This window comes from Lepidochelys olivacea, assembly GCF_965140295.1.
Source record: "Lepidochelys olivacea isolate rLepOli2 genome assembly, chromosome: 10".
Taxonomy (NCBI): domain Eukaryota; kingdom Metazoa; phylum Chordata; order Testudines; family Cheloniidae; genus Lepidochelys; species Lepidochelys olivacea.
The window spans coordinates 59,341,834-59,369,382 of record NC_140420.1 but is presented as its reverse complement, the minus strand read 5'-3'; the positions used below and the strand labels follow the sequence as shown (position 1 = coordinate 59,369,382).

Genomic DNA, 27,549 nt, shown 5'->3' with positions numbered 1-27,549 from the left:
ATGCTACCTTCTGATATAAGCTTATTCCCCTCCCATAAAGGAGCGAGCTATATTGATACAAGGCTCTTTTATACCAGTATAACTGCATCCAGGCTAGGGATTGTACTAATACAACTGTTATGTTTAGTGGGGTCAGGGGGAGGAACAAGTTTACCCAAAATACTTATACCAGTTTGAGAAAAATAAATAAACCAACTGTTTAGACCAGGCCTTAGGCAGAGATTGTGTGACTTTTTCAAGTTGTCAGTGAGTTTTTGGCAGAGCTGGGAATAGAATAATTTCTTCTGATTCTCAGTTTGGTCTCCTATCCACGAGCCCACACTGGTTCCACAGAGTTCAAAGTAACAACTTCTGATGATAACTTGAGAGATGATCGATATGAAGATGAAATGGGCACAGAAAAAGATAGACAGAATGGCAACCAAGATCAAACCAATTGGAAAAGCTGAATGTTATACCAATAAAATAAAAACCAACAGGATCTTATTAAAGGGGAAAAGGCAAAATACCACATTTATTGTGAATACAGAAAGAATCATAGTAAGCAGTTTATAGCTATAACATTCCATTTCATCTCATATTTATTCACACATTCATTCATACACACACACACAGGTTCTGCTAAGTTGTTACCATAGTTACCAGCCTTCGAGTTGCTCATGCCAAGCCACTGGCCAGGTGGCCTGGACACGAGGAGGGAGCAGAGCCTTGTCAGATGCTCATCTGATGCTCCTGGAAGTTGGTTTGCAGAATCAGACCCCAAAGTTCTCACTTTCTAGAGTCCATTTTTATAGGAATTTCTTCCTATGCCAGTCTACGGAAATTGCTTCATCATGCTGTTGCTGAATCAATCGGCAGATGGCACATTCCTGACGGCTCCGTGCTGCCTGATGTTATCTTGTTATTTGGTTCTCCCATTCTTGAGGCTGTTGGGTGGATTCCAGTCTGCCTTCCGGGGGGTCCTCTGATTATTTCCACTTGATGCCTTCTTCAGCCGATGGACACTGGATTCTTAGGCTGGCACCTCCCTGATCATTCAGTTATTATCCACACCAAGCATCCATCCACATACATTCTCCATCTCTATTTTAATCACAATTGTTAACAAAGCGAGATGAATACAACAAAAGGGTTGTTACAGAGTATTGTTTTGAGTCTCTCTCTGTGTGAGTACTTGTTGTTACAAAGAATTGCTTTGAGAACAGACTCTGTCTTAGAATGTACTAACACAATTAGCAGCTTGCAAGTTTCACACATAGAGGAAGAGAAACAGTACCAAAAACCAAGACACCTCTTAATTAGTAATATCCTGGAATTTAAACTAGGGGGAATCAAACTCATTTGTGATTTTAATACAGATCTTCTTTAATATGATCCAACAAAATGGGCACAGAAAAAGCTAGACAGAATGGCAACCAAGATCAAACCAATTTGAAAAGCTGAGGGCTACAGCTGACCACAAAGAACAGAACTGCCAGAAAAATCAGGTCAGTGCTAAAAATGTTCAAATTTTGAGAATTTCAGGTGACAATTCAAAGAACTATCAGAGCTTCTGAAAAGAAGAATTTCAAAGTGGCTGGGTCTGGATTTCAAGGAAGAACCAGTGCACCTTTAATGCTGCTACCTAAATGCCACATAAAGGGAATGAAATGCAAGTTACAACAGGCAGAACAGTAACGGCCACAGAACCGGAGTGGAAGGACAGGAAAAGATCTATCTTTTTTTTTTTATGCAACAACAACAAAAAGTCACTCATCATCGGTGGACATAAGCTTTTGTTGTTTCTGTACTAAAAAGAAAAGCATTTGACACTATACAGATTATATTGCTTGAGAAAGTTCTGCCTCAGTCCTTTTCCTAGTAAAGTTCAGGGTAATGTACTTAGAAAAGATGTATTTGTTTTGAAGCGTCAGCTCAGCAATGCAGCTAGTAAAGAAAATCCAGAAGTAAAATATTCTTGAAAGCAAAAAGATTTGACCGTGAACTCATGGAAGAAAATCAACACTAAAGAAACTCTGATAGCTGCTCAGTAAGATGACAAAACAATACTTCGGCCTTCATTTCTCTTTGTTCATTTGTTTTTTCATTTCTTTCACTATTGTCTAGTCTGATATTCCCACTCCCTAGGTCTTACTCAGCAATTAGAGCTAGTAGTTTGCTAAATCATTTATTTACTTTAAAAATAACTCTAGGGTACTTTATACTCTCTTAAAAGTTCTCAAACATTGATAGGTCTCAACTGTGCCAGCTGCTCTCTTCTCTCATGCCCCCTCCCATTCTGCTCTTTTTTTTTAGAATCCTGGAAGTTTATTCTTTGGTACTCAAACATGACTGAGAAACCTAAAGGAGACTGTGCAAGTGATTTAAACGCTTGTGAAAATGCCTTCCAGTGAGAGACTTTAAAGAGTTCTATCTGTTTATCTTTATCAAAAAGATTAAGAGGTGAATCGATTATAGTGTCTGGGTAACTTCACAGGGAGAAACTAATGAGTCTAAAGGGCTCTTTAAGTTAGCTGAGAAAAGCTGGCTCATCATTGTAGCTTGTCACTCCAGAACCACAGCCAAGACCTGGTTGTGTCATGTATCTCAAACAGTTCCTCCAAGGTACAGCAGGTTGACAAGGGGCACTGCATCGGGGCAGGGGCACTGTTCAAATGCGTGTCTAGGCTCTCCATGTTCCCATTCAGGGTAATTCCTCAGGTTCCACATGGTCATTGTGTTACCAGTCTTTGCCACTCCAGCTCTTGCTTGTTGAACACTCAAGCCAGAGGAATTCAAATTAACAGTGAAGGTGATTAGCAAATGGAACAAGTGACCCAGTGAGGTGGTGGATTCTTCATCTCTTGAGGTCTTCAAATCAAGACCAGATGCCTTTCTGGAAGATATGCTTTCGTGAAACACAAGTTCTCATGCTCAATACACAATGAAATGTAGCCGAAATGTAATGTCCTGTGATATTCAGGAGCTCAGACCAGATGATCAAATGATCCCTTCTGGCCTTAAACTGTTAATCTGGATCACTGCAAATTAAGTTCTCCAAAGAGTGTCTATAGATGAAAGGACAAAAACTGCCATTTCAGGAATGGTTTTATACACACATTATTATTAAAACAAACAATACCCACAAAGGAGAATAAGGCCATTGGTTCAGCCGCTTCCTTCCCAGCACTGGCCTCTTAGCAGAGGCCAATCTGCTTTGAAGGCAGGGGTGTTTAAAGTGCCCATTTAACTAAGGAGCTAACTAGAACCCACCACAAGCCTTACTATGTCTGGTTGCTGGAAAGTCAGGGCATGGCAGGACGACTTGTCAGAAGGTGGCAATTCATCATGCTCCTGAGGGTCCAGGTGTCTTACTCCTCGAGATGCAGTAAATGATTGATGACGTGGCTGGACTGCCAAGCTGCTGCTCCTCAAATGGCTCTTGTTTTCCTGGCTAAACCCATTTAATTTAAAACCTCAGTATGCTAGAACAAGCTCTCATATGCAACTCAGGTAAATAGAACATTATTATACACTGGATTCAGTAGTGCAAGTAAGCCGGTACGGTCAGGTAAGCCATACCATTAAGACATTTATTGCCGGTATGCCATACTGGAAAGACACATTTTCAAGAATGAAAATTGTAGAGCCCTGTGCAGATACAAACTTCTATCCGCAGATGTGGATATCTGTGGATAGAAATCGGTATCTGCTGAACCGCAGGGGTCTCCTGGGAACTGCAGCGACGAAAGGAGCAGAACATGGGGCTGACGCTCCCAGGAGCCAGTGCACTGCGCCGACAGCTCCTCCGGCGCGGTGTACCGGTACTGCCCCCAGCCCCATCCTCCGGTAGGGCTGTACAGACCCCAGACAGGAGATGCAGCTGCGTGGAAGGGCTGGGGGCGGGGTTGGGGGCGGTAACCCTTCCAAAGTGATATAAGCTAAACTGGAAAAAAAAAAACTTTCTTCTGTAATAAATGTAGTCACATGAGGAGTTAGACTGGTCTGTCTAGCTTGGTTTAATCTCACACCTTATTTTATACTGGTATAACTACAGTAGTTTAACCATACCAGTATTATTCTTCAACTGGTAAAATTTTCCCTTGTAGGACAAGCCATCCACATAACACAGTCAAGAGACAACTGGTGGATACAGGCAGACAAGGGAACACAAAGAAATGATACAATGCTGGTCAATATGATACACTGGGATCACAGCTCATCAGCTGCCTAAACATCAAGATTTTTGTAGGCATCACAGCAAAAGAGAGTTTTCAGAAGGGATCTGAAGGGGGACAATGAAGTTGTGTTGCAGATGTTTGTGCAGATTTCCTCCAAACCACAAGGACAGCACAGGGGGACGCATTACAGTACCTGTTTGACCATTTAACAAGTGGGCAGTAAGGGCTAGCATTGCTGGCTGAGCAAAGGCAGGAGTCCACATCTCAAGAGCATATGAGAGAGATTATGCTCGATGGAGATGGGTCTGTAAAAGGCCTAGAACATGTAGACAAGTAGTTTGTGTTGGATGTGTGGAGCCCATGGAGAGGTACAAAGAAAGGGTTGACATGGTCAAAGTGATGAGCTAGGGCAACAATTTTTGCAGCAGCATTTTGAATGGATATAAGCAGGGCCGGGTTACACTTGTCAAGTCCGAAGATGATAATGTGGTAGTTGCGATATGAGGTAAGAGCTGTAGCTGTGTGGATGGAGTGGAAAGGCCATATCCTATAGAGGTTTTTAGAGCTGTATTTGTACAGCACCTAGCGCGATGGGGGCTTCTGGGCTGTACTGCAACATAAATAATAACTTAGTTGTATCGTTAAGTAACTAAATGACCTGATTTACTCAACACTATCTGACTAATTGAGATAAATGAACACAATACCAGTTTAACGTGTCTGGACTCTGCTTCCATCTTGAAGTGATAACATAGTTAATTAAATGTCCACTTAATTTGCCTGACTAATTAATAACAACTGAGAGTGTAATTAAACTCAGTGCTTTTAAGTGCTCATTCCCATCCCAGCATGCAAGGACTTAAAATGACGAGATCATAAAGTGTGAGTACAACAGAGCGCAAGACTGCTACAAATGAAGAATCCATAAAAAGTGACAGGCTACAGAATGAAAGGGTATTAACCTAAAATTAGTGTCTGTCCCTCTCTGAAGCCAGATGGTCATATCAGCTCATTTTATAGGACTATAACAAATGTGTCAATAAAGTTTCTATTATAAGGTTTCCAAGAATGTTAATACAGGTACTGCATTTACAATATTTAATCAAGGGCTGGCTGAGTCAGGGGAAAGGGCGTGGCTGAAACCAAAACTGACACTGGGATGTTATTTGTAAGTATTGTTGTAGTTCACTAACTGGTTTTCTTGCTCAGCTTTTTGGCACATGCAGGATAAACAGGAGGGAACAAAAAACGGTTATCTACCTTTCCTAACTATTCTTCGAGATGTGGTGTTCACGTCCATTCCATTAGAGCTGTGTGGGTGCCCAAGTGCATGGTTGCTGGAGATTTTTGTCTTAGTGGTGGCCATAGGGTCGGCTGTGGTGCCCCCTTGAGTGCTGCGCTCATGCATTGGTATATCAGGCGCCGCTAACCCTACGCCCTCTCAGTTCCTTCTTGCCGGCGACTCAGATAGAGGGGCAGGAGGGCACGTAATGGAATGGACACGAGCAACACGTCTCAGAGAACAACAGTTACGAAAGGTAGGAAACAGTTATTTCTTCTTCAAGAGCTTGCTCATGTCAATTCCATTCTAGGTGACTCACAAGCAGTGCCAATGGAGGTGGGCTTGGAAATCACAGTTTTGTAGCTAGCGGCACTGCCCGGCTGAAGCCAGCATCATCCCGGGCTTGCTGGGTCAGCACATAATGGGATGTAGACATGTGGACAGACGACCAGGTAGCAGATCTACAGATCTCTTGGATTGGCACCTGAGCCAAGAAGGCCACTGATGACACTTGTGCTTTAGTCAAGTATACTTTGACTATCGTTGGTGGAGGCACACTTGTGAGGTTGTGCCCAAATAAATTGGTTAGTCTCTAAGGTGCCACAAGTCCTCCTTTTCTTTTTGAGCTTGTAGCAGTATCAGATGCAGGCTGTGATCCAGGATGAAATTCTCTGACCAGATGCTGGGTGACTTTTTATCCTGTCTGCTACAGCAATGAACAGTTGTGTTGACTTACGGAAAGTCAGTCCTGTTGATATAAAAAGCCAGCACCCTCCAGACATCCGGAATGTGTAACCTGCGCTCCTCTTTGGAACTATGGGGCTTCAGAAAGAAGACCAAGTAAGAAAATGTCCTGGCCTGTATGAAACTGCAAAACTACCTTGGGCAGGAAAGCCACGTGCGGCCACAACTGGACCTTGTCCTTGTAGAACATGGTATAGGGCGGTTCCGACATAAGCACCTTGAGTTCAGACACTCTGCCGGTGAAAGTAATTGCAACCAGGAACGCCACCTTCCAGGAGAGAAGGAGAAGAGAGCAGGAAGCCAGACACTCAAATGGAAGTCCCATGAGCCTTGACAGCACGAGGTTCCAATCATAGGGAGGGACTGGATCCCAGACACATGGGTAAAGATGCTCCAGATCTTTCAGGAATCGGACCGTCATGTCGTGAGTGAAGATCGACCTGCCTTGGAAAGGAGAGTGGAAAGTTGAAATAGCAGCCAGGTGGACCCTGATTGACGACAGTGACAGGCCTGGGAGCTTGAGGTGCAGGAGATCGTCCAGGATCACCTGCAGGGAGGCCTGTTTGGCCCAGACACACCGATCTGAGACCCAGCACATAAACTGTTTCCACTTTGCCTAATAGGTCACTCTGGTGGAGGGCTTTCTGCTACCCAGCAGGACCTGTTGCACTCTGGTTGAGCATTCCCGCTTGTCCGCATTTAGCCACGCAGCAGATGCTATGAAGTGCAGCACCTCCAGGTTTGGGTGCAGGAGACTGCTGCAATTCTAAGACAGCAGGTCCGGCCAGAGAGGGAGTCGCAGCGGCTTGGCTACGAAAGGTCCAGCAGTGTGCTGAACCAGTGCCGGCGAAGCCACTCGGGAGCTATCAGAATAACCCTCGCCCTGTCCCGCTTGATTTTCACTCTGTGGATCAATGGCAGTGGCGGGAAGGTGAACATCAGGGCCCCTGACCATGGAAGTGGGAAAGCATCTGACAGGGAACCCTGTCCATCCCCTGGAGCGAACAGAACACATGCCATTTCCTGTTCTGGCAGGGCGCGAACAATTCCATGTGGGGAGTGCCCCACTTCCAGAAGATCATACTGGCTGGCTCCGGATGGAGGGACCACTCGTGGTGAGATGAGAAGGTTCTGCTGAGGCGATCTGCTAGCACATTCTTGGTGCCAGGCAGGTGTGCGGCTACCAGATAAATGGCACACACAAGTGCCAAAGGTTGAGAGCTTCTTGGCAGAGGGCTGATGACCTGGCTCTACCCTGTCTGTTGATGTAATACAACACGGCGGTATTGTCCATCAGGACCTTCACCACCTTGCCCCTCAGGTGTGGGGCAAGAAGGCCTGGCAGGCCAGGAGAACCGCTCTGAGCTCCCTGACATTGATGTGGAGGGCCTGATCGTCCTGCACCCATCAGCCCTGGGTGCTCAGCTCGCCCAGGTGGGCTCTCAAGCCGAGGTCCAAAGGATCGGAGACAAGGGTCAACGATGGGAAAGGGGTCACGAAGGGAACTCCCTGCAATACCGACCTGGCATCCAACCACCAATCCAGGGATGACAGGATGTGATCCAGCACCCTGACCTCTCGGTCTAGATCGTGTCTGCTGGGGGTGTAAACCCATGCCAGCCATGCTTGCAGAGGCTGGAGGTGGAGCCAGACATGATTGACCACATAAGTACAGGCAGCTATGTGGCCCAACAACCGCAGGCAGGTGTGAACCATGGTGAGCAGGTAGCTCCTCACATAGGAGATCAGATTCAACATGGCCTGAAAACGCACCTTTGGGAGGAGGGCTCTGGCTCGCATGGAGTCAAGAACCACACCAATGAACTCTGCGTTGGACTGGCCTTAAGGTGGATTTTTTTTCGTTTATCAACATGCCCAGGTCATGGCAGGTGGAAGGCACCAGATGGAGGCTTCTCTGTACTTGGTTCTGGGACCTTCCCTTGATGAGCCAGTCGTCGAGGTATGGAAAGACCTGGACCCCTCGACATCTGAGGTAAGCAGCCACCAGCACCATACATTTGGTAATAACCCTTCGGGCCAATGAGAGGACAAAGGGGAGCAGCATGAACTGGAAATGGCGTTCGCCCACTATAAACTATGTGGACTATGGAGATGTGGAAACAGGCGTCCTTCAAGTCAAGCGTGGTGTACCAGTCTCATGGATTCAGGGAGGGGATAATGGACGCCGGGGAGACTATAGACTTGTTGAGGCGTCACAGGTCCAGAATGGGCCTGAGGCACCCTTTTGCCTTTGGGATTAGGATGTAACAGGAGTAGAAACCATTTCCCCTCATGGTCCGAGGTATCTCCTCCACTGCTCCCAGGCTCAGGAGGTTCCCAACCTTCTGAACGAGGAGTTGCTCATAAGAAGGGTCCCTGAAGAGCGACAGGAAGGAGTGGGAGTGGGAAGGAGGGACAGCCAAAAATTGCAGAGTGTAACCGTGAGACACTATATCCAGCACCCAATTGTTGGAGGTGACTTGGGACCAGGCCGAACAGAAGGGACGCAGACTGTTGAGGAAAGAGGAGGGTGGATCCTGGACAGTGACTGAGGCGTCGCTCTCAACCACACCCTCAAAACGAGTGCTTCTGGTCCCCGGAGTGTTTTGCTGGACTGGGCTGTGCGGGTGAATGGGAGGAAGAAGGGCAACAATGGCTGAAACTAGCATCTCTGTCCCTTCTTCTTGCAGGCCCCTGGAGAGACTGCCAAAGCTTAGGTGGCGGAGGCAGCTGGAACTGCTTCCTCACAGACTGCGATGTATGCATTCCCACTGAGAGAAGGGTTGCCCTGGTATGCATTCAGTCCATGCAGCCTTGCATCAGTCTGGTCTGAAAAGAGACTGTTCCCATCCAATGGGAGATCTTGGATGGAGGTCAGCATTTCCTGGGAGAGACCTGCAGTCAGAAGTCAAGAGCTGTGCCTCATCACCACTGCCGACGCAACCACCCTGGCTGCTGAGTTCACCACGTCATCTGGAGGGAGCACTTGGCAGCCACAGTGTCCTCCTCCACCTGGGTGCCAAATTCTTGGGCCAACTCCTGTGGAAGGAACTCCTTGAACGTATGGAGAGTCCCATAAGCTAAAGTTGTAATGGCAAGAGGGCCTGATGGTTTGCAGCCCAGAACTGCAAACTGGCCATCTAATAAATCTTTCTCCCAAACAGATCCAACTGTTTGGCCTCTTTATTTTTGGGAGTCAAACTGGTATGCCCCTGTTTGTCTCTTTCATTGGCCGCAGAGACCACCAGCAAGCTTGGGGGAGGGTGAGCACAGAGGTACTCAAAACCCTCTGCCAGGACAAAGTACTTCTGTTCAGCCCTCTTTGAGGTGGGAGGGATGGAAGACATTTCCTCTACCTCCAGGCCCAAGTACTGAGCCACCTGACACAGCAGGGCCTGAAGTTCTTTAAAATCATCTGGTGGGCTTGCCCTTGAGGGTCCTGCAACTGCCTTATCCGGGGACAAGGATGATGACTGCAGTGCTGGGGAAGGTTCCAGGGCATCTTCCCCCGTGGGGAAGGGAGGCTTAGTGGTGGGCACTGTTCCCTCTGCTCCAACCATCAGGCATGCCTCGTGCACCGAGCCTGGTGCCGCCAATTGCTGCTCCGAGGTGGTGGCCGATGAGCAGTGAAAAGTGGGCATCGCCACAACCGGCATTCCCCATGCGCCCCAATAAGGCCACTGTGCCGGCCACTGGCTGTGCTGCCAAGTCGGCAACATCAATGTTGATGCAGCCCATTCGCACTGTTGGGTGCCCATTCGCACTGTTGCAGACTAGGCAAAGGGCTGAACGGGGCTTCATGCCGGAGGAATCCCCTTCCGGTGACCACAGTGGGGCTGTCGATGCCTGGGTCTGCTTGCTGACCGTTGCCATTGGGGACCAGCGTCTGGAGCGAGGTGATCAGTGCCGGTATCAAGGGGACCGATGCTGGGGGGACTGAAGACGCGACGGGGAGCGCTCCCAGTATGCGGCTGACTGGGACCTGTGCCTAGAAGACTATCTGCAGGATGGTGAGTGGCGTTGGTAGTATGGCGACCAGCATCTTGCTCTAGGATATCTGCGTTGAGACGGCGGTGACCGGGAACGTGGTGCTGGTGACCGAGGACGAGCCCCACAGCACCAGGGCTGTGGCTCTGGTGACTTGTTGCGTGGAGGTGGAGAGTGCTGTTTCGTCTCGGGGGATCGGCGGCACTCCACTGCCCCCGGAGGGGTCTTAGCGGCTGGCTTACCTTAAGGCTCGAAGACAATAGACAAAAACTGCTAGCCCTTGCAATGCAAGGGAAAGCACTCCGACTAACCACCATAGAAAGTAAGAAGGAACTGAGAGGGCATAGGGTCGGCAGCGCCTGATATACTGACGCATGAGTGCGGCACTCAAGGAGGGGCCACTGCTGACCCTCCGAGTACCGCTAAGGCAAACATCTCCAATGACGTGAGCAAGCACTCGACTGAAGAACCTAGGTTGCACAGGCAATCTTAATTCTGGCATTTCCTATCTTTTGAGAGCCTGACTTCGCAACCTCACATGTTCAGTTTTTGGTGTCTACTTTCCTAGGCTTTCCTGAAAAAAATGGAAATTCCATTATGTGGCATGATACTGATGCCCACATGGCTCATCAGTAGGGTTGGAATGTTTAGATTCACAGTGTAGACTTCTGCCACTTGAGCGAATAGAATGACTGGTCGTGGCAGTAGTCTGTTAACCTCTATGTGAACCAGCCACTGGAGGGGAATGAGACATGCTTTGTCACTGGGTTTCATGGATCTTTGCTGACAGCAGAGGAATGGTGAGACTCAGCAATCTTGGGTTCTTTTCCAAGTTCCAGAGGTAAGTGTGCTGTACTGGTCACAGACACTTATACCCCGCTTCCCCCCAGCACGACCCTTTTTGCCCTTGTCTGTACCTGCTTGTCCCATCTAACCCTTTCAACTGGCTTCACACACACCCTGTCCAGCCCCGGCTTTCAGTCCTCATATCCTTGCCCAGCCAGTCCAGCCTCCCCGAGCTCTTCAAGCTCCCATTCCCACCCAGGGCCTCTCATTTGATCTCTCCACGCCTCAGGCCCTCCCCACCAGGCTCACTGTTGTACCTTCTACATTCCAGTAAGACAGCTCACTCCCGTTCCCCCGCTGCCTGGAAGCCAACAGCGGCAGACCGTCCCCCGACCTCTGCTCCTGTGCCTGGCTCCACAGCAGGAGTGGTGCCGGCTCCCCTAATGGTTTTGCACTTGCTCAAAGTTCCGTAGGCTGCGGAGCTGGGCGGTGGGAGGGAGGGCTGTGACCCAACCGCTTGTAAGCGGTAGTCCTGTACCAAATCAGTAGGGCTGCTGTGGGCGAGCCCTGGTGTCTTGCTCCAGCTGCCTGGTCATAACACCACTGAAATTTGACTCATACCAAATTTCAGTGAGTGACATTGTGATCTGGCATGCAGGATCACCATACCATGCCACCCCCCGGCCAGATATAGGGGTGTTGTGAACTAAGTTCCCTCTAAGCTGCACAGCCGCGCAGCTGCCTATTAAGCCCCGCACAGGGACTCAGGGCTGTGGCAGGCAGAGGCACCCCTCCCCGCCAGCCCCCGCGTGGACCTGCCTGGGCTTGCCACGGCCGGGGGGGAAGGAGCCCCTCCCTCAGCCAGGCCCAGCTCACTGAAGCTGCCGGGGAGAGGCGCTTCTCCCCCAGCCCCGAGCTGCTGTGTCGAGAGAGGTCTGGGGGGAGTTCTCTCTCTCCACCGCAGACCCTGGGCAGTCTACACCCCAAGCCCCTCATCCCTGGCCCCACCCCAGAGCCCACACCCCCCTGCGCCCTCTGCCCCAGCCCTGATTCTCCTCCCACACTCCAAACCCCTCATCCCCAGCCCCACCCCAGAGCCTGCACCCCCAGCAAAGCCCTTCCCGGCCTGCATCCCAACCCTCTGCCTCAGCCCTGAGCCCCCTCCCACACTCCAAACCCCTCATCCCCAGCCCCACCCCAGAGCCTGCACCCCCAGCAAAGCCCTTCCCTGCCTGCATCCCAACCCTCTGCCTCAGCCCTGAGCCCCCTCCCACACTCCAAACTCCTCAGCCCCACCCCCACCACATGAATTTTGTTATGTGCACCAATAGGAAGGTGATGTGTCATACATCACCTCCATATTGTGCACATAACAAAATTCATTCTGCACATGGATGTAAAAAATTAGAGGGAACCCTGGTTGTGCTCTGGGCACATGGGGAGCGTTCCCAGCCAGTGGAGCTTTGGGGAGTCCACTGACAACTCAACTGCTGGCAGCACTGGCTCAAGCACTGTGCGGGTAAGAGAGAGGGGAGACTCCCCAGCCGAGGGAGACCTGAGGTCCCCGTGGGAGGAGGGGAAGGCAAGTGGGGAGCAGAATGGGGTCCCTGCTAGTGGGAATTTGTCCTCCCCAAGAAATATCTGAATGGGTGCCACTGCAAAAGCAGCCCCTGGTTGCTGGGATGAGCAGTTGTAGGGAAAGTCTTGATCATCCCCAGGCTGGTGCACGTTGGATGAAATCTTTGGGGAATTTGGCTGCTAAACTCTAAGAAGTTTCTACTGAGTACATGAGAACTGAGATTTTTCAGAGGCTTATTACTTGGCCATACTTGGGGCATTTTCACAAGAATAGGACAAAACCTTTCTCTGACAGAAATGCTGTACTCCTGCCAAATGTCAAGTCCATTCTCTAAAGCATGGGGATGCGAAAGCTTCTCAACAAAATGGTTGTAAAAAAAATTTTAACACAGGAAAAGCAACATATTTTACTTTAATCTCTGTCTTGGAAATGACTGAGCCATTTTTACTGAAACTTTCCAAAAAACTTCAGCCTAAGGCATGGAAGATTTCAATTGGCACGATTTAAAGTTTGGCAAAGTTATAAGCAACTGAAAACAGAGTCTGATAATGGAAAGTGTCAGGCAACTTTAATTCTAGCCGGTGCTATCAGCTCCATCTATAGTAAGGAGGAAGGCTTGCCAACAAAAGAGATGTTTTAAAACAATTATTTGGTACAGTCAAGTTGTGCCCTTTGTTAGATTACGTAAATGCATGAACCTATTGCTACCCTCTTCCTTCCTCCCTTTCTCACCTGTTGTTGGTCAATGGTCACACACTTGTGGAGCATTCTGTCTTACGTTAGGGCCTAACTGTTTGGGGCAGAAAGTATGTCTTCCTTTCTATTTGTTCTGCACTTAGTACAACTGGGCCCAATCCCTTAGCTCAGCTGCTGCTGATTAAGATTTTTAACTGAATATTTGTTTTAAGTTTATTTCATTTTTTTTCATGTTTTAAATGTACAGTATTTTAAAATCCATATGGAGTGATGAGAAAGAGGGCTGAAATAATTTTTAGCCCAGATCTGAACTGTTGCACCATAAACAAATAATTCATTCTTTTCCTCATCTGTACATATTTCCTTTACTTTGTCAGAATACCTTCTGTCCTCTGAGGCTCCCAATCCTGCAAAGACATATGTGCAGGCTTCTCTTTAAGCACTTGGATAGCTGAGTTTGATAGAACTGCTCAGCAGCTTAAAGTCAGACACGTTATCTCTTTGAGGTTCTGAGCCCTACAGCTTGTAGGTTTTCTTCTGTTTCCTCCATGCTTTTAGGTGTGGACATGCCCAGCAAGAGAATGGTGATGCTGACTCACTGTTTCCTATTCCTTAGTGAACTGGAGGGTAAAAAACACTCGTGTCTTGGGGAGACAAGCAGCTGTTTTGGGGAAACTCCTTTCTCTGAGTGGAGCAAGGGCAGCAATTTGGGGAAGGGGCAGTGAGTCTGAGACCTTCCAGACTGATGTGGAGACATTTATTTTGAAAAATCAGGAAGAAGTTGCATAGGGTGGAGTGGAAGAAGGGGAGCTGTGAATACCAAATGTTTACCTGTAATCAATTGTAAACAGAGTGATAGTCTGTAAACAGCGGTCTCTGAATAGAATAATTAACAGGCACATGTGAAGAGATGATGGATCCTTGCTCATCAGACATCAAAGTGCAAGCCAGACAGTGAGGAATTAAGCACCACCAGAGAAAGCCACACAGCTGAATCTACATCAGCTTTGAGGGGCTGTTAAAATATCCAGTAGCCAGGTTCTTTGAATATTAGCCTGATCTTGCATAAGTCATAAGTAATGAAAGACATAGTATGTTATCATTTCATTTTAACTTTGCTTTAATAAAAAGTTGTAAACACAATCCAGTGAAGGAGGGGCACTGCCAGGAAGGGGGGGAAGAGATGGCCCCATAATGGATGTGTAGCTGGGGCAGCTCTTCCTGTGCGGTTCGCTATGACAGATCAATGGTTTGTGGTTTGCTATGTTATAAAGACTGATAAAGTAGGTGCTTAGGTGAGCTGATGTTTGGCCATGTCTATACCAGCAGAGCCCCCTAGTGTAGATGCAATATATGCCAAGATAAGGCATTTTACTACCACCATCTCTCTGAATGACATTACCTATGCCGATAGACACACTTTTCTGTCAACACAACTGCATCTACACTGAGGTTTTGCCAGCATGGCTGTATCGGTTAGGGGTGTATGTGTGTTTTTCACACCCCAGCCCACATAGCTATGCCGACAACATATTGTAGTGCAGACCTGGCCTTTACTCTGACAGCTCAAAGTAGGATCAGAAAGCAGAGGAGATGCTACAGAGATGGGAGGAGATGCTTCATTTTGATTGGTTGTTTTTCCTGTCTGTTGCTAACTGTGTGAAGAGAGTCCTGTAGTTAGTGCGGGTTGGCCAGTTCAATAGGAAACAAATGAACAGGGAAAAGGATAAAAAGAATTTTTTTGTATATAAGCTGAGATGCTTCCCAAAGAGTCTGAGGCAAGGAGAGGCTCTTTAAAGCTTGGTCTACCCATAAAACTTAGGTCGACATACCTATGTTGCTCAGAGGTGTTAAAAATTCACACGTCAGAGAGATGCAGGTAAGCTGACCTAAATCCCAGTATAGTCACCACTGGGCCAATGGAAGAATTATTCCATCGACCTCGCTCCTACCCCTCGAAGGGGTGGATTTACTACAGCAATGAAAAAACCTCTTCCCTGACTGCAGTAAGTGTGTACACTACAGCATGGCAGCTGTGCTGCTGCAGCACCTGCAATGCAAACATACCCTAAAGAGAGAAAAGTTATTTACAAAAGCCAAAACCCACTGAGTCTCCTCTATAAACTGCTATGGCGATTGACTTTTGGCTCTTTTATAACCTTTGTTGTTGTATCTAAATTTGAATTAAAAATTCTAGAATTTTCCAGCCCATTTACTAAATGTTCTGTTGGTCAGTTGAGAACTAAAAGAAAAATCCAAGTCAGGAAGGAAGGAAACAATCTTTCTTTGTATCTCAACCAAGAGTGCATATGAGGCCGAGCAGAACAAACCAGAGAACCTGAGGCCAAGCAACTTGAGATTCCCAGTGTCTTGGGTGGTCTTTGCCGTTAAATTCCATTACCGTCATTTGTGGAGGATGTTTGTCTTCAAAACCTGACTGAAACTGAGGTAAAAAAACATTTCCTAACCAGTCTGTACAGTATATCGTGAGCAGAGCACGTTTGTTAGCATGATATTTTTTGGCCTAAAACTGCCAGTTTAGAATGTGTGCCCCAAACTTAAATGAGCTGATCTTGGAGGCTAGGGACATGGTCAGGCCCTATTTAAGTTTCCTGGCACAGACGGATGTATGTTTATGCTGTAAAAGCAGCTTTTGCCTGCCTTAGCCATAGCTCCACACACAATATTTTTCCAAGGGGCAAGAGAAATCTGAGAGAGGCTGGGGCAGAAAGTGTATGTGATAAAACACACTGATCCTATCCCCTGACACTAGCTCCTACCCCAAAGCCTCCTCTGAGTTCAGGTGTACAGTGTGTAGCTCTGTGGATTTTAGGGAGAATTGAGTGGGGCACACAGTTGCCCTAGATACTTTGCCCTGCTTCTCTGCCCCCTTTGGCCCTCTGGGTGATGTGTACTTACCAGGGGCACATAACAATGTCTGTACCTCCCAACTGCAGGGACTACAGTTGTAACATGTCCTGGCATGGGGTGCACAAAATGGGGAGGGGCTCTTTGTTTCTTTCCCATCAACACTGTGCATAAGCCAGTTAGAATTTGACCCTAGGTGAGCAAGACAATTGTCCTCTAATAACCTCTTTACCACTCCTCCCACAGAGAGAGCAGTCTGATCTCCCTGCTTAACCACACATTTCACAGCGATTCCATCTACCCCCATAACCACTGGAAATCAAAGGTGGATCAGCTCTTATGAATCCAGAATAAATACATTACTCATCTTACCTGGCCTATTTGTCCCACTTCCACTAGCAATTTTCCCAGAGACAGACTCTGTGTATGACTAATGGGATTTCTTTTGGGTTAGACGTTCCAAGGTTGTCTATTCAAGGGAAGAAATTTCATGTTTCAGCAACTTAGATGTTGGCTGCAGTTACTGAAAAGAATGGAATTGCATTTAGTCTTTTAAAATCCTTATAGGCCTGGCTGAAAAACAGAAAAATCATTTTAGCGTTGCATGTCTGAGAGGTCAGTGAAGCAGTGTTCTTTGCTGGCACACAATAGACAATGTCTCAGTAATCCCACTTCCCAGGCTGGCGGAGATAAAGCATATTATACAGTAAATCAGTTTCATCTTTAACAAAAGGGTCTACCATTACTGTTCTCTAGAAATCCCTCACTAGCCAGGTGTGTAGCAGCATGAACCTATAGTACACACTCCCACTAGTTAATGTATTTGCACCAGTCCTTCACTTTAGCAAATTCTTATATGGGATTATACTTGTTGCCCAGCATAAAGTAGGAGGATTTTGAGAGGGACAATGGGCTTGTAGCTGAGGCTCCAGAGTGGGCCTCAGAAGTTCTGGGTTCAGTTCCTTGTTCTGCCACAGATTTCCTGTGTGACCTTGGGCAAATCACTTAATCTCATTGTGCCTCAGTAATTAAATTCTCTGTGCTTCTATCATCTGTAAAATCATCCCTTCCTCTGTCTTTTCTATTTAGAATAGAAGCTCTTTGGGCAGGGATTGTATTCTACTATGTGATTATGCAGCCTCTAGCCCAATGGGGCCTTGAGCTTATCAGGGAACAATAAGTGCTACTGTAATATGAATAAATAATAATAAAAAAGGCCAGATGCCTGGCCCCCATCCAGTTCCTTTTCACTTCTCAGAAAAGCAGCTGGGAAGCTGCTCAGCAAAGTAGCCTGTAAAGCTGCCCCTAATGGGCAGGCAGTGATTTCCTTGGCATCGGGGAATCCTCAGGTGGCACAGAGCTGGCATATGGGTATTTGGGGGACTTGTCTGCAGTTGCAGAGTTTGCTGCTGGAGTGCAGTGATCCTGGTCCAGTGGAATGACCCCCTAGGCCAGTGTAAATTAGAGAAGCCCATTATGCCAGGGGTTGAATTGGACCCTGGTTGTACCCAAATTCAGGGGAGTGGAAAGGTGACATTAGAGTCACAGTCTTTTTGTCCTTACAACTGCTTTGAAAACAGGGGCAATCTTATTGGAAAGTTTGGTCTTCACCATCTCCTTATTTATTTACCCCTTGTTGTCTGAATTCTTATCTCTTTAACCTGCACTGTGATGTCAGCAGTCACTGTCCTTTGAAGGGCACAGTGTCAGACCTCTTGGCAACTCACCACACAAGGAATTAGGGTACATGGTATAATCTGGACGAAGCATCCTCTGACGCTTCTTTTGTCCTGACTGGGGATGTAGAGGAATGTTACTGTTTTCAAAATGGCTTTTCACCTTGAGCCTGACCCAGCACCCATTGAAGTCAATGGGGGTTTGTTATTGACTTCAGTGGAAGATGGCTTGGGCCCTTTATCAGAAAGTTTACTGTTTGCTTCAAGTTTGATCTCCATGTGATATATCTGGAAGCTTTCAATTATCACTGTGCCTGTTGAAATGGGAAATTGACTAACTGTTATCTCTGTTAGCTTGTCAAATTAAGATTGGTTCCATCAGATCATGATTAAATTTATGCTCAGCAAGGTTGCTATTGAGTACTTTATGTCTGATCCTACTTTGGTGAAGAATTTTTTTTTTTATCCCTCCTGTTCCCTTCCCCATCTGACAACTCTCTTTTGAGGGCAGAGAGATGCCAGCTATGTGTTTGCCTTTTGCAAAGGATGCTAATCTTGTTTGGACCTCCTATTTTACCCCCTCCACTCAGCTGGGGACACAGCCTCTTCCATTGTAGGGACTGAGTAGCAAATAATCTGGATTTAGTGGTCCATGAAATGAAGAGAACTAGTGATTCTCACACCAGCACTTTGACCATTTATCTCTTTGTGAGAACTTGTTAATCCTCAAGAAGCTGTTTGAAAATGACAGATTCCCAACATTGTTTCTTTGCTCTCACGTTTAGTATGTATTTGGCTAATCTAAGTCAAACAAGAGTTGACTTCAGCATTCATTGCCCACTGTGATGTGCTTATCAAAGTCCTTATCTTTTTCTCTGGGTCCTAGTAACAGGGTCCTTGCCTCCATTTTCTATTAATCACAGTTACCTGTGGCACTTCAGAGACATTGAGGGCCATGTTTTCCGAAGAGCTGAGGTCTCCTGCATCCAAGTTCACGCCACGTGGAGGGCCCCATTTTGAAGAGTGTGCCACTCTGCCCCTGCCAGCATGACTTTATGTGCGAGGTCATGCCAGAAGGGGGCGAAGCAGCACACTCTTCAGAATGACATCTCCCATCAGATACCGACAAAACCATGTCCAGTTTTGTCGGAATACTGGACAGGGGACAAACCCTAGAAAAGCAGGACTGTCTGGTTTAATACAGGATGAGTGGCCAACCTACCTGAATCCTCCTGAGAGATTGCAGTGAAACTTTCATGGAGATATTCTGCAGTCCTCTCCCAAAGGTTTGTAGTGATGGCAGCCTTATTTCTTCCTCTGTGGTAAGACACCACCCCAGCCAGTCGGCGATAACTTCAGCAGGCACCATGGCAGTACACAGTCGAGAAGCATATGGGTGAGAGCAGCTTTGGGACACCAGCAGCTGTCCTCTCTCTGCCTTTGTTACCCTCCAGAGTGAGATATCAGTTAAAATCACTACTGCCTGTGGAAAATGGTGCCAGTATTCAGTGTCATTGTCCTATACTCACAGTTTCATGCAACCGAGCAATTCCCCCCTCATTTCCCTCACCCCGATGGGCCATATTCACCATGGCTGGTGCTGTGAATGGCACCATGCACAAGCAATCCCAAGCAGAAGTTTCCATAAGCATCTGGTTTAAAACTTTAGGGAAGGGAGTTCTGAATCTTAACTTTCGGTTTCCGTTGTGACTATACTGACATTGGTACCTCTGTGTGTTTTATCTGCAGCTGCTGTCATTGCAGCCTTGTGGTAGTCTTCCCCTCCACACCCGCAGACCCCTGAGCCAGATAAGGACGAGAAAGAAGATGACTCAGGATGACATGTTCAGTGAGATCCTGCAAGCCAGTGCTGCATCAGACTGTGAGCAAAGGGCCTGGAGGCTGAGTATTGCAGACAGCCTGGGAAGGAAAGAGCAGGCAGGACAGTCGTCTCTTTTCCAACCTGAAAAGTCCCACTCTTTTAAATCTCTGTTCATATAGAAGCTGTTCCATTCCCCTAATCATTTTTGTTGCCCTTTTCTGTATCTTTTCCAATTTCAGTTCCAATATAACTTTTTTGAGATGGGGTGACCACTTCTGCACGCAGTATTCAAAATGTGGGCATACCATGGATTTAAATAGAGGCAATATAATATTTTCTGTCTTATCTATTCTTTTCCTAATGATTCCCAACATTCTGTTAGCTTTTTTGATTGCTGCTGCACATTGAGCGGATGTTTTCAAAGAACGGTCCACAATGACTCCAAGATCTCTTTCTTAAGTGGTAACAGCTAATTTAGACCACCATCATTATATGGGATTATGTATTCCAATGTGCCTTACTTTGCATTTATCAACATTGAATTTCATTTGTCATTTTGTTGCCCAGTCACTCAGGTTAGTAAGATCCCTTTGTAACATTTTGCAGTCTGCTTTGGACTTAACTATCTTGAGCAGTTTTGTATCATCTGCAAATTTTACCACCTCACTGTTTACCCTTTTTCCAGATCATTTATGAATATGTTGAACAGCACTGATGCCAGTACAGACCCCAGGGGGACACCTCTATTTACCTCTCTCCATTCTGAAAACTGACCATTTATTCCTACCCTTTGTTTCCTATCTTTTAACCAGTTACTGAGTCATGAAAGGACCTTCCCTCTTTTCCCATGACAGCTTACTTTGCTTAAGAGCCTTTGATGAGGGGCCTTGTCAAAGGCTTTCTGAAAATCTAAGTACAGTATATCGACTGGATCACCCTTATCCACATGCTTGTTGACCCCCTCAAAGAATTCTAATAGATTGGTGAGACGTGATTTCCCTTTACAAAAACTACGTTGACTCCTCTCCAACAAATCATGTTCATCTATATGTCTGATAATTCTGTTCTTTTCTATGGTTTCAATCAATTTGCCCAGTACTGATGTTAGGCTTGCACACAACTCAAAGGATCAGGGACAACTACAATGTGATAATCATAAATGTTCAGCAAGTGGCACAAAATTAATAGGGGCATTGACAGTGTAACATTCACAGTTGTGCACCAAGCAACACACAGTTCTTAAGAGGGCCCCAAACAGCAGGCCAGGTAGAGCACTGTCCACCACAACATATTCCTGTGGCTCACTGTTAAAGTGCTCTTTCAAAGCCTCCCTGAGCTGAATAGCTCCATATTGCGCTCTTCTAATAGCCTTTGTGTCTGGCTGTTCAAACTCAGCACACAGCTGCTCCAACTCCACCCTCTACCCCGGCAGCAACTTCTCCCCCCTTTGCTTCACAGATAGGCAGGACACAGCAGGCAGCTGTAACCATTGGCGTGTTTTATTTACTGGGATCCAGTCTTGTGAGTAAACAATGCCAGTGTCCCTTCAATCTACCAAAAGTACATTCATCTGTCATTCTGCACCTGTTGAGCTGGTATTTGAATCTTTCCTTGGTGGTGTCAAGGTGGATTTCTTTCCCATCAATGGGAAAGAAAGGGCCTGCTTAAAGCTTTCTTAACATTCCTGTGTCCTTAAAAATGTGAGTGTTATGCACCTTCCCTGACTGGCCAACACTGATATCAGTGAAGCATCCCCGGTGATCCACCAATGCTTGCATAACCATAGAAAAATAGCTCTTTCTGTTGATGTACTCTGTGTCAAGGTGGCTTGGTGCCAAAATAGGGATATGCATGTTGTCTTTTGCTGCACCACAGTTCAGGAACCCCATTGCTGCAAATCAATCCAGTACGCTCTGCACATTACCAACAGTGACAATATTAGGTAGCACCAGACGATTAACAGCCTTGCATGCTTTCATGATAACAGCTCCCACAGTGGATTTTCCAGCTCCAAAATTGTTTCCCACTGACCGGTAGCAATTTGGCATTGCAAGTTACCACAGTGCAATCAACACTTGCTTCTCCACTATCAGCAGAGCTCTCATTTTGGTGGCCCTGTGCTACAGGGCTGGGATGAGCTCAGCATACAGATCCAGGAATGTGGCCTTGGACATTGAAAAGTTCTGCAGCCACTGACCATCATCCTAAATCTGTATTATGATGTGATCGCACCAGTCAGTGCTCATTTCTCCAGTCCAAAGGCAGCGCCCCACCGTCTGCAGCTGCTCTGTGAATGCCAATAACCTTGAAATGGTTCTCCCTATGTCCCACAGCAATCTGTCCTCCAAGAAATCGTCATGTTCCCCACTGATTTCGTTCTTCTTACAGCTTTGCAAATACTGGCGGATCATGCATCTTGTGCTTGCAACACTTATGACAATAGTGCAGAGATCTGCAGGGTCCATGCTTCTGTCACAGATGGTGGACAGTGAGGTGGGCTGTGCAGGATCGTGCAATTTTTAAAAACAGTGCAAAAATTATGGAAAATAGAGAACATTGTAGGATGGAGACATTTGCATGCAGGGTCAGTTGACCCCTTTCTCCCAATCACCCCTGCATGACTTGTTTCTGTCCCCACCATACATTGCCAAACTTCCCAAAAGACAATGTGCCAGATGGTGGTGTGTTGCACACTAAGATACATGTGCAACACACCACCATCTGGCATGGTGCGCCACACTGTGCATCTACCTAAGCATTCCTGGTGAGTACATGCAGTGCGGATGCAAGAAGCCAAGCATGCAAATGCACAAGCGATATGCTAACTGTGGCAGCTTTATGATGATGTAATGTGTGTCAGCAAAAGTTTGTAGTGTAGATATGACCTGATTTGAATCTGATGTCTGAATTCCAAAAGGGAGAATTGGATCTGTGAATGATCCCACATGCAGCTTAGACTGGATGGCAGCTATTCGAATGTTTGACAATCCGCCAAAGAGACTTTTGGCAGAGGTTTTAATTTATTGGGGAACAGGTTGCTGGACAAACACCAGGACTCTACATCCACTTGCTTCTGAAGAAGGATGAGGGAGCGGCTGGTACATCACATAAGCAGTTTGCTGTTGCACTGGGTCACATTTTCAATTTCCTTAATCAGAACCAACAAAGTTTGCTAATAAATATTGGATAAAAATCAATAGCAGTATTCCACCAGGCTATCCACTTCTGATGGTGCAACACAAAGGCTCTTCCCAATTAATTACTTTTGCCCACAAATACCATTAATTATGTCATTAAAAAGGATAATGGAATCACATGGCTTGTTAGACATCAGTAACGGAGACTGAATGTGTGGTGATGAAATGTTACTGTAATAAGATGTCTTTATAATGTGTTAGACAATCTTAAGTTTTTATCCAGTTGATAATACTGTTTGTGGAGCATTATGCTACATTTTCTTCAATGGGTTATAATAAATAACATCAGTTTGGAAACTTCAGCAGTGAATAAAGGCAAGTGACTCTAATGAGCCTCTCACTGATAATACAACTTGTATTCACAATAAACGTGCCTTTCATCGTATGTAGTTTAAATATTTTGCCATTTTTCTTGTTGAAGGACCCTACCTTTCTTGAAATCAGTGGCAAAACTCTCGTTGACTTTAATGTCAGGAGAACAGGGCTATGAGCTAGGGTGACAGAAAGCATGGCACGTTCTGTAAGCCACCATAATAAACTTTCCTGGGTACAGTTCACAAAGCATAAACAATGAAAACGAAAAAATAAATAGAAAAATTGAAATGGCGAAAGTACATTTTTCCACAGTAAAATTGATCTCTCCAACACCTTCCTATACTTGGGAAAACCCTCTTTTGTTTTCAGTTAGTGGAATCTGCAAAAATTATCCGCTGTTTGCGTGAATTAAAAACTAGATGTTTTGTATCTGTTGCAACAAACTCTGAGAGTCCAGGGAAGCAATATTCTGTGTTGGCACATAACAGTTTTACAGGTATTAAGGCCAGAATAGGACCAGTACAGTGATCTAGTCTGACCTCCTGCATAACAAAGGCTATAGAATTTCACCAAGTGGTTTCTGCATCATACCCATAACTTCTTATTGAGCAGATGCAATAATTCAAAATAATGTACAGTTGTCTCTATTCTCTACTGGACCTAAACAGAATAGAAACACAAATAAGGTGCTTTGCACATTCTTGTCTTTTTGTTGTTGTTGTTTCTTTTGCTTTTTGGTTGCTTTTTTAAAAAGACTTGCTAGCTAGTAAGTCTACTGCTGCAAAAAGTAATATTTGTATATTTGTTAATATCACTTTTCACAACAGACTTACTAGCTAGCTGGGAGGCAATGAAAAGTGATACTAACAAACATACAAATATCAATTTTCACCGCAGACTTACTCAGACAAGTCAGGGGACAAATTAAGCCCTGGATGGGGAGGTGGATAGGGAGACAGCGGGGGCAGCTGGGGCCAGGGGTGATGTGTGTGTGTGGGGGGGGTCTTGGCACCCACAGATGGGATTCAGGGTCGGAGCCCGAAGCCCCACAACTGGAGCCTGCCACCCTAGGGCTGAAGCACGAGCGTCACTGTCCCTGGGAAGGTGGGGAACTCAACTGGCTGCCTGCTCCTCTGGAATTTGTGGCTTCAGAGGGGGGCAGGGCTAAAACCCTGCTGGTTGTCCTGGGGGAAGGGCCACTTCTTTGCTTTGCACCCCAACCCGCACCCACAGTCACTGCCCAGGAGTCTGTGGCCGCAAGAAAAGCCCCTGCTGGCCGCATTTGAGAAACGCTAAAATTAAATAATTTTTCACAGCCTTGAATGATGTAGTTGGGTAGACCTAACTTTTTAATGTAGAGCAGGCCTTAGTCTTTCACTTTAAGGCAGGTTTTCCAGACCTTGAATTATTCTTCAAGATCTTTTCTGAACCCTTTCCAATTTGCCTACATCCTTTTCAAAGTGTGGACACCAGAACTGGCTCCAAAATTCCAGCAATGGTCTCACCAGTGCTGCACACAGTAGCAATACCACCTCCCAACTTCTACTCAGTATTCCTCTGTTTATAAATCAAAAGTTAATCACTGCATTGCATTGGGAGCTCATGTTCAGTTGGTTATCTACCATGACCCCGTAAGTCCCTTTCAGAGTCACTGCTTTACAAAATATACTGCCCCCTCCTCTAAGTGTAACTTACATGTGTTGTTCCTACATGCATGAACTTGCATTTGCCAGTATTAAAACACGTTACTGAAGTAAGCTTAGCTCCACGTTACTCAAGTGTCTGAGCTCTGCAGATGACACTCCACCAATGTTTGTGTCATCTGTAGGCTTTACCCACAATTATTTTATATTTTCTTCCAGGTTATTGATAATGATATTGAATAGCCTTGGGCTGAGAATAACTCCCCGTGGAACCCCATTAGAAACAACTCCACTGAATGATGATTCTCCATTTATAATTACTTTTTGAGATCCATCATTTAGTCAGCTTTTTATCTATTTAATATATGCTACATTGATTTTGTATACTGCTAATTTTTTAAATCAGAGTGTTGTGTAGTACTAAGTCAAATGTCTTATGGAAGTCTAAGTATATTGTGTCATCAAAGCTAACTTTATCCACCAAACATAAAATCTGCTCAAAAAGATATCAAGTGTTTGATGAGATGTATTTTCCTTAAAACCATGTTCATTGGCATTAATTATACTACCATCCTTTAATTCTTTACTGACTGCAGATGCCTTCCCATGATTCTGACTGACAGCAATGTCAGGCTAACCAACTTATAGTGATCCAGGCCATTCAGTTTATCCTTTTAAAATATTGGCATCTTATTAGGTTTTTCCAGTCCTTGGGGACTTCCCCAGTATTCTAAGATATGTCAAATAGCAGCATGATTGGCTCTCAGAACTCAGCATTTTAAAAAAAAAACCTCTTAGGTGGAAGTTATCTGGACTACAGATGTAAAACTGTTGAACTTCTGAGGCTGCTCTTTAACATCCTGCCGGGTTACTGTTGGAATAGAAAGTATTTCCTTGCCAATGTCAAGACACGAATACATCGTTCAGCTTCTTTTCTAATACAGAACAGAAATATCTGCCTTTTCTGCAGCATTATTGACAATTTTATCATCCCTGTCTTATAATGGATTTATACCATTCCTAGGACTTCTTTTGTTCCCGAGATATTTAAAAGATCTATCTTCCACTAATGCTACACCTTTATAAGACGCTGCATATTACAGCAAATACAAACGTATAAAAGGATCACTGGGAATGTCCATTTTTAATGTAAGGCAGAACCTCTTGTCAACTGCATGTACAGCGTGTGTAAGTTTAAAGTACAAGTGTACTGTGATAGACCCCATACAGCACATACGGGAAAACATGTTGCTTGCCAGAAACCTTACTACTCAATAATAGCACTACTCAATATGAGTAAGAGTTGCAAACTCAGCTTCTAACCTAGCAGCCAATACAGTTCAGATACGAACCTCCATCTGGCCATCCATTATTTGTGTATCAGAAGGGGTCCTGTTGAGTTCTTTCTTTAATAATTCTTCTGTGGATTATTATTGAGTTACTTCATGAATAATGGTCTTTGTAAGGTTTCAGAGTAACAGCCGTGTTAGTCTGTATTCGCAAAAAGAAAAATTGGTTAGTCTCTAAGGTGCCACAAGTACTCCTTTGGTCTTTGTAAGGGTAATGTTAATTAATATGCTAAAAGACAAAGTAAGTCTAGAGCCAATATTATAAAATATCCTCTTTCAGCATTGCACAAATAAGTACAAAAGTGACTGGAAGAACACATCAAGTTGGTACCACATTCACCTTTTAAAATTAACCAGCCATAAAGGACGTGACAGCTCAGACATGGTGAGAGAGCCTGGCAATAAAGTTGATGATATACTTACCTTTCTGACAACTCATGTTTCAGAAAATAAGGTATCACGAGACACCTTTCATCTTTAATACACACTTTCAGGGAATAACCCTATTAATCACTGTAGCATATTATAATCTGCCAACATGGAAATACAGAACAACCTTAAATTGTTGTCTCATCAATGGCCTCGAAACTAATCCTGCTATTTTTTAATTGCATAACCTACAATAAAATGGATTTTAAACTTGTATTTATCTGTATGTGTTTGTATTTCCATTGTACTTCATCAGAGTGATTATGAACAAAAAGTTACATATCCTGGCAGTAGGGTTATCTTAGCAAAACTAGGCTCTAGCTGGAAAGATATCTGACAAATCTGAAAAATGATTTTTTTCTTGTATATAACATGCTGTTACGACACTAGTTCTGCTGGTCTTATTCTGTATTTACTGTAGGGTTTTTTTTTACATCTGTCCCTGTCTCTTTTCATCAAATATTTATCTCCAGCAGCTGAAGGAGCCTCATTTGTTTTAATTAAAAATAAGACCACCAAGCTGGGATCACTTCCTAAGCATTTCCATGCCTTGAATAGACTGGCGGTGGATCTTGAGGTTTTCCTAAGGGGGCCCATTGACAGGCCCTCCCCCCACCCCTTGCATCCTTCCTTTTTGCTCCATGTTTATTTTTGGACAGAAAAAAGTAATCAGAGCTGCATTCTTGATATATGAACTTGTTAGGATTAATATGCATAGAGAAGGACAAAGGAAAAGGATCATACCATGTCAGGTTTGGAGTTCTGCTGTAATGAACAATTTCCTAAAACTGTGGTTTGTGGACAACAATCACTTTTATCACAGGAGCATAAAGTAAGCCCTCATCAGTTAGTTGCTGGCTTATGCCCTGTAGGCTTACATCACTTTTACTTTTTTTTAATCTTATCTGTTTTACCTATTTAAATAGATTCTCTGTAGCTCTATCAAAAGCTTTCTATTACAGATAGCGTATAATTAAGAGGGTACCTTATTTAAAAAAAAATAGCCAACTTAAAAT

The 27,549-nt window shown here is 45.3% G+C and overlaps 1 long non-coding RNA gene across 2 annotated transcripts in view; it reads right to left on the bottom strand.

Annotated features, from left to right (window-relative positions):
* Positions 1-499: 499 nt before the first annotated feature.
* The window catches only part of LOC311527909, a 68,237-nt gene continuing 41,187 nt past the window's right edge, over positions 500-27,549 (bottom strand). The window contains exons 3-6 of one of the 2 annotated variants that reach the window (XR_014713476.1): positions 26,108-26,246; positions 19,001-19,261; positions 16,475-16,625; positions 500-3,047 (exon numbers count right to left, since the gene is read on the bottom strand). This is a non-coding gene — a long non-coding RNA (uncharacterized lncRNA). The remainder of the gene's footprint in view (positions 3,048-16,474; positions 16,626-19,000; positions 19,262-26,107; positions 26,247-27,549) is intronic. The other variant, XR_014713477.1, reaches the window with a different exon arrangement.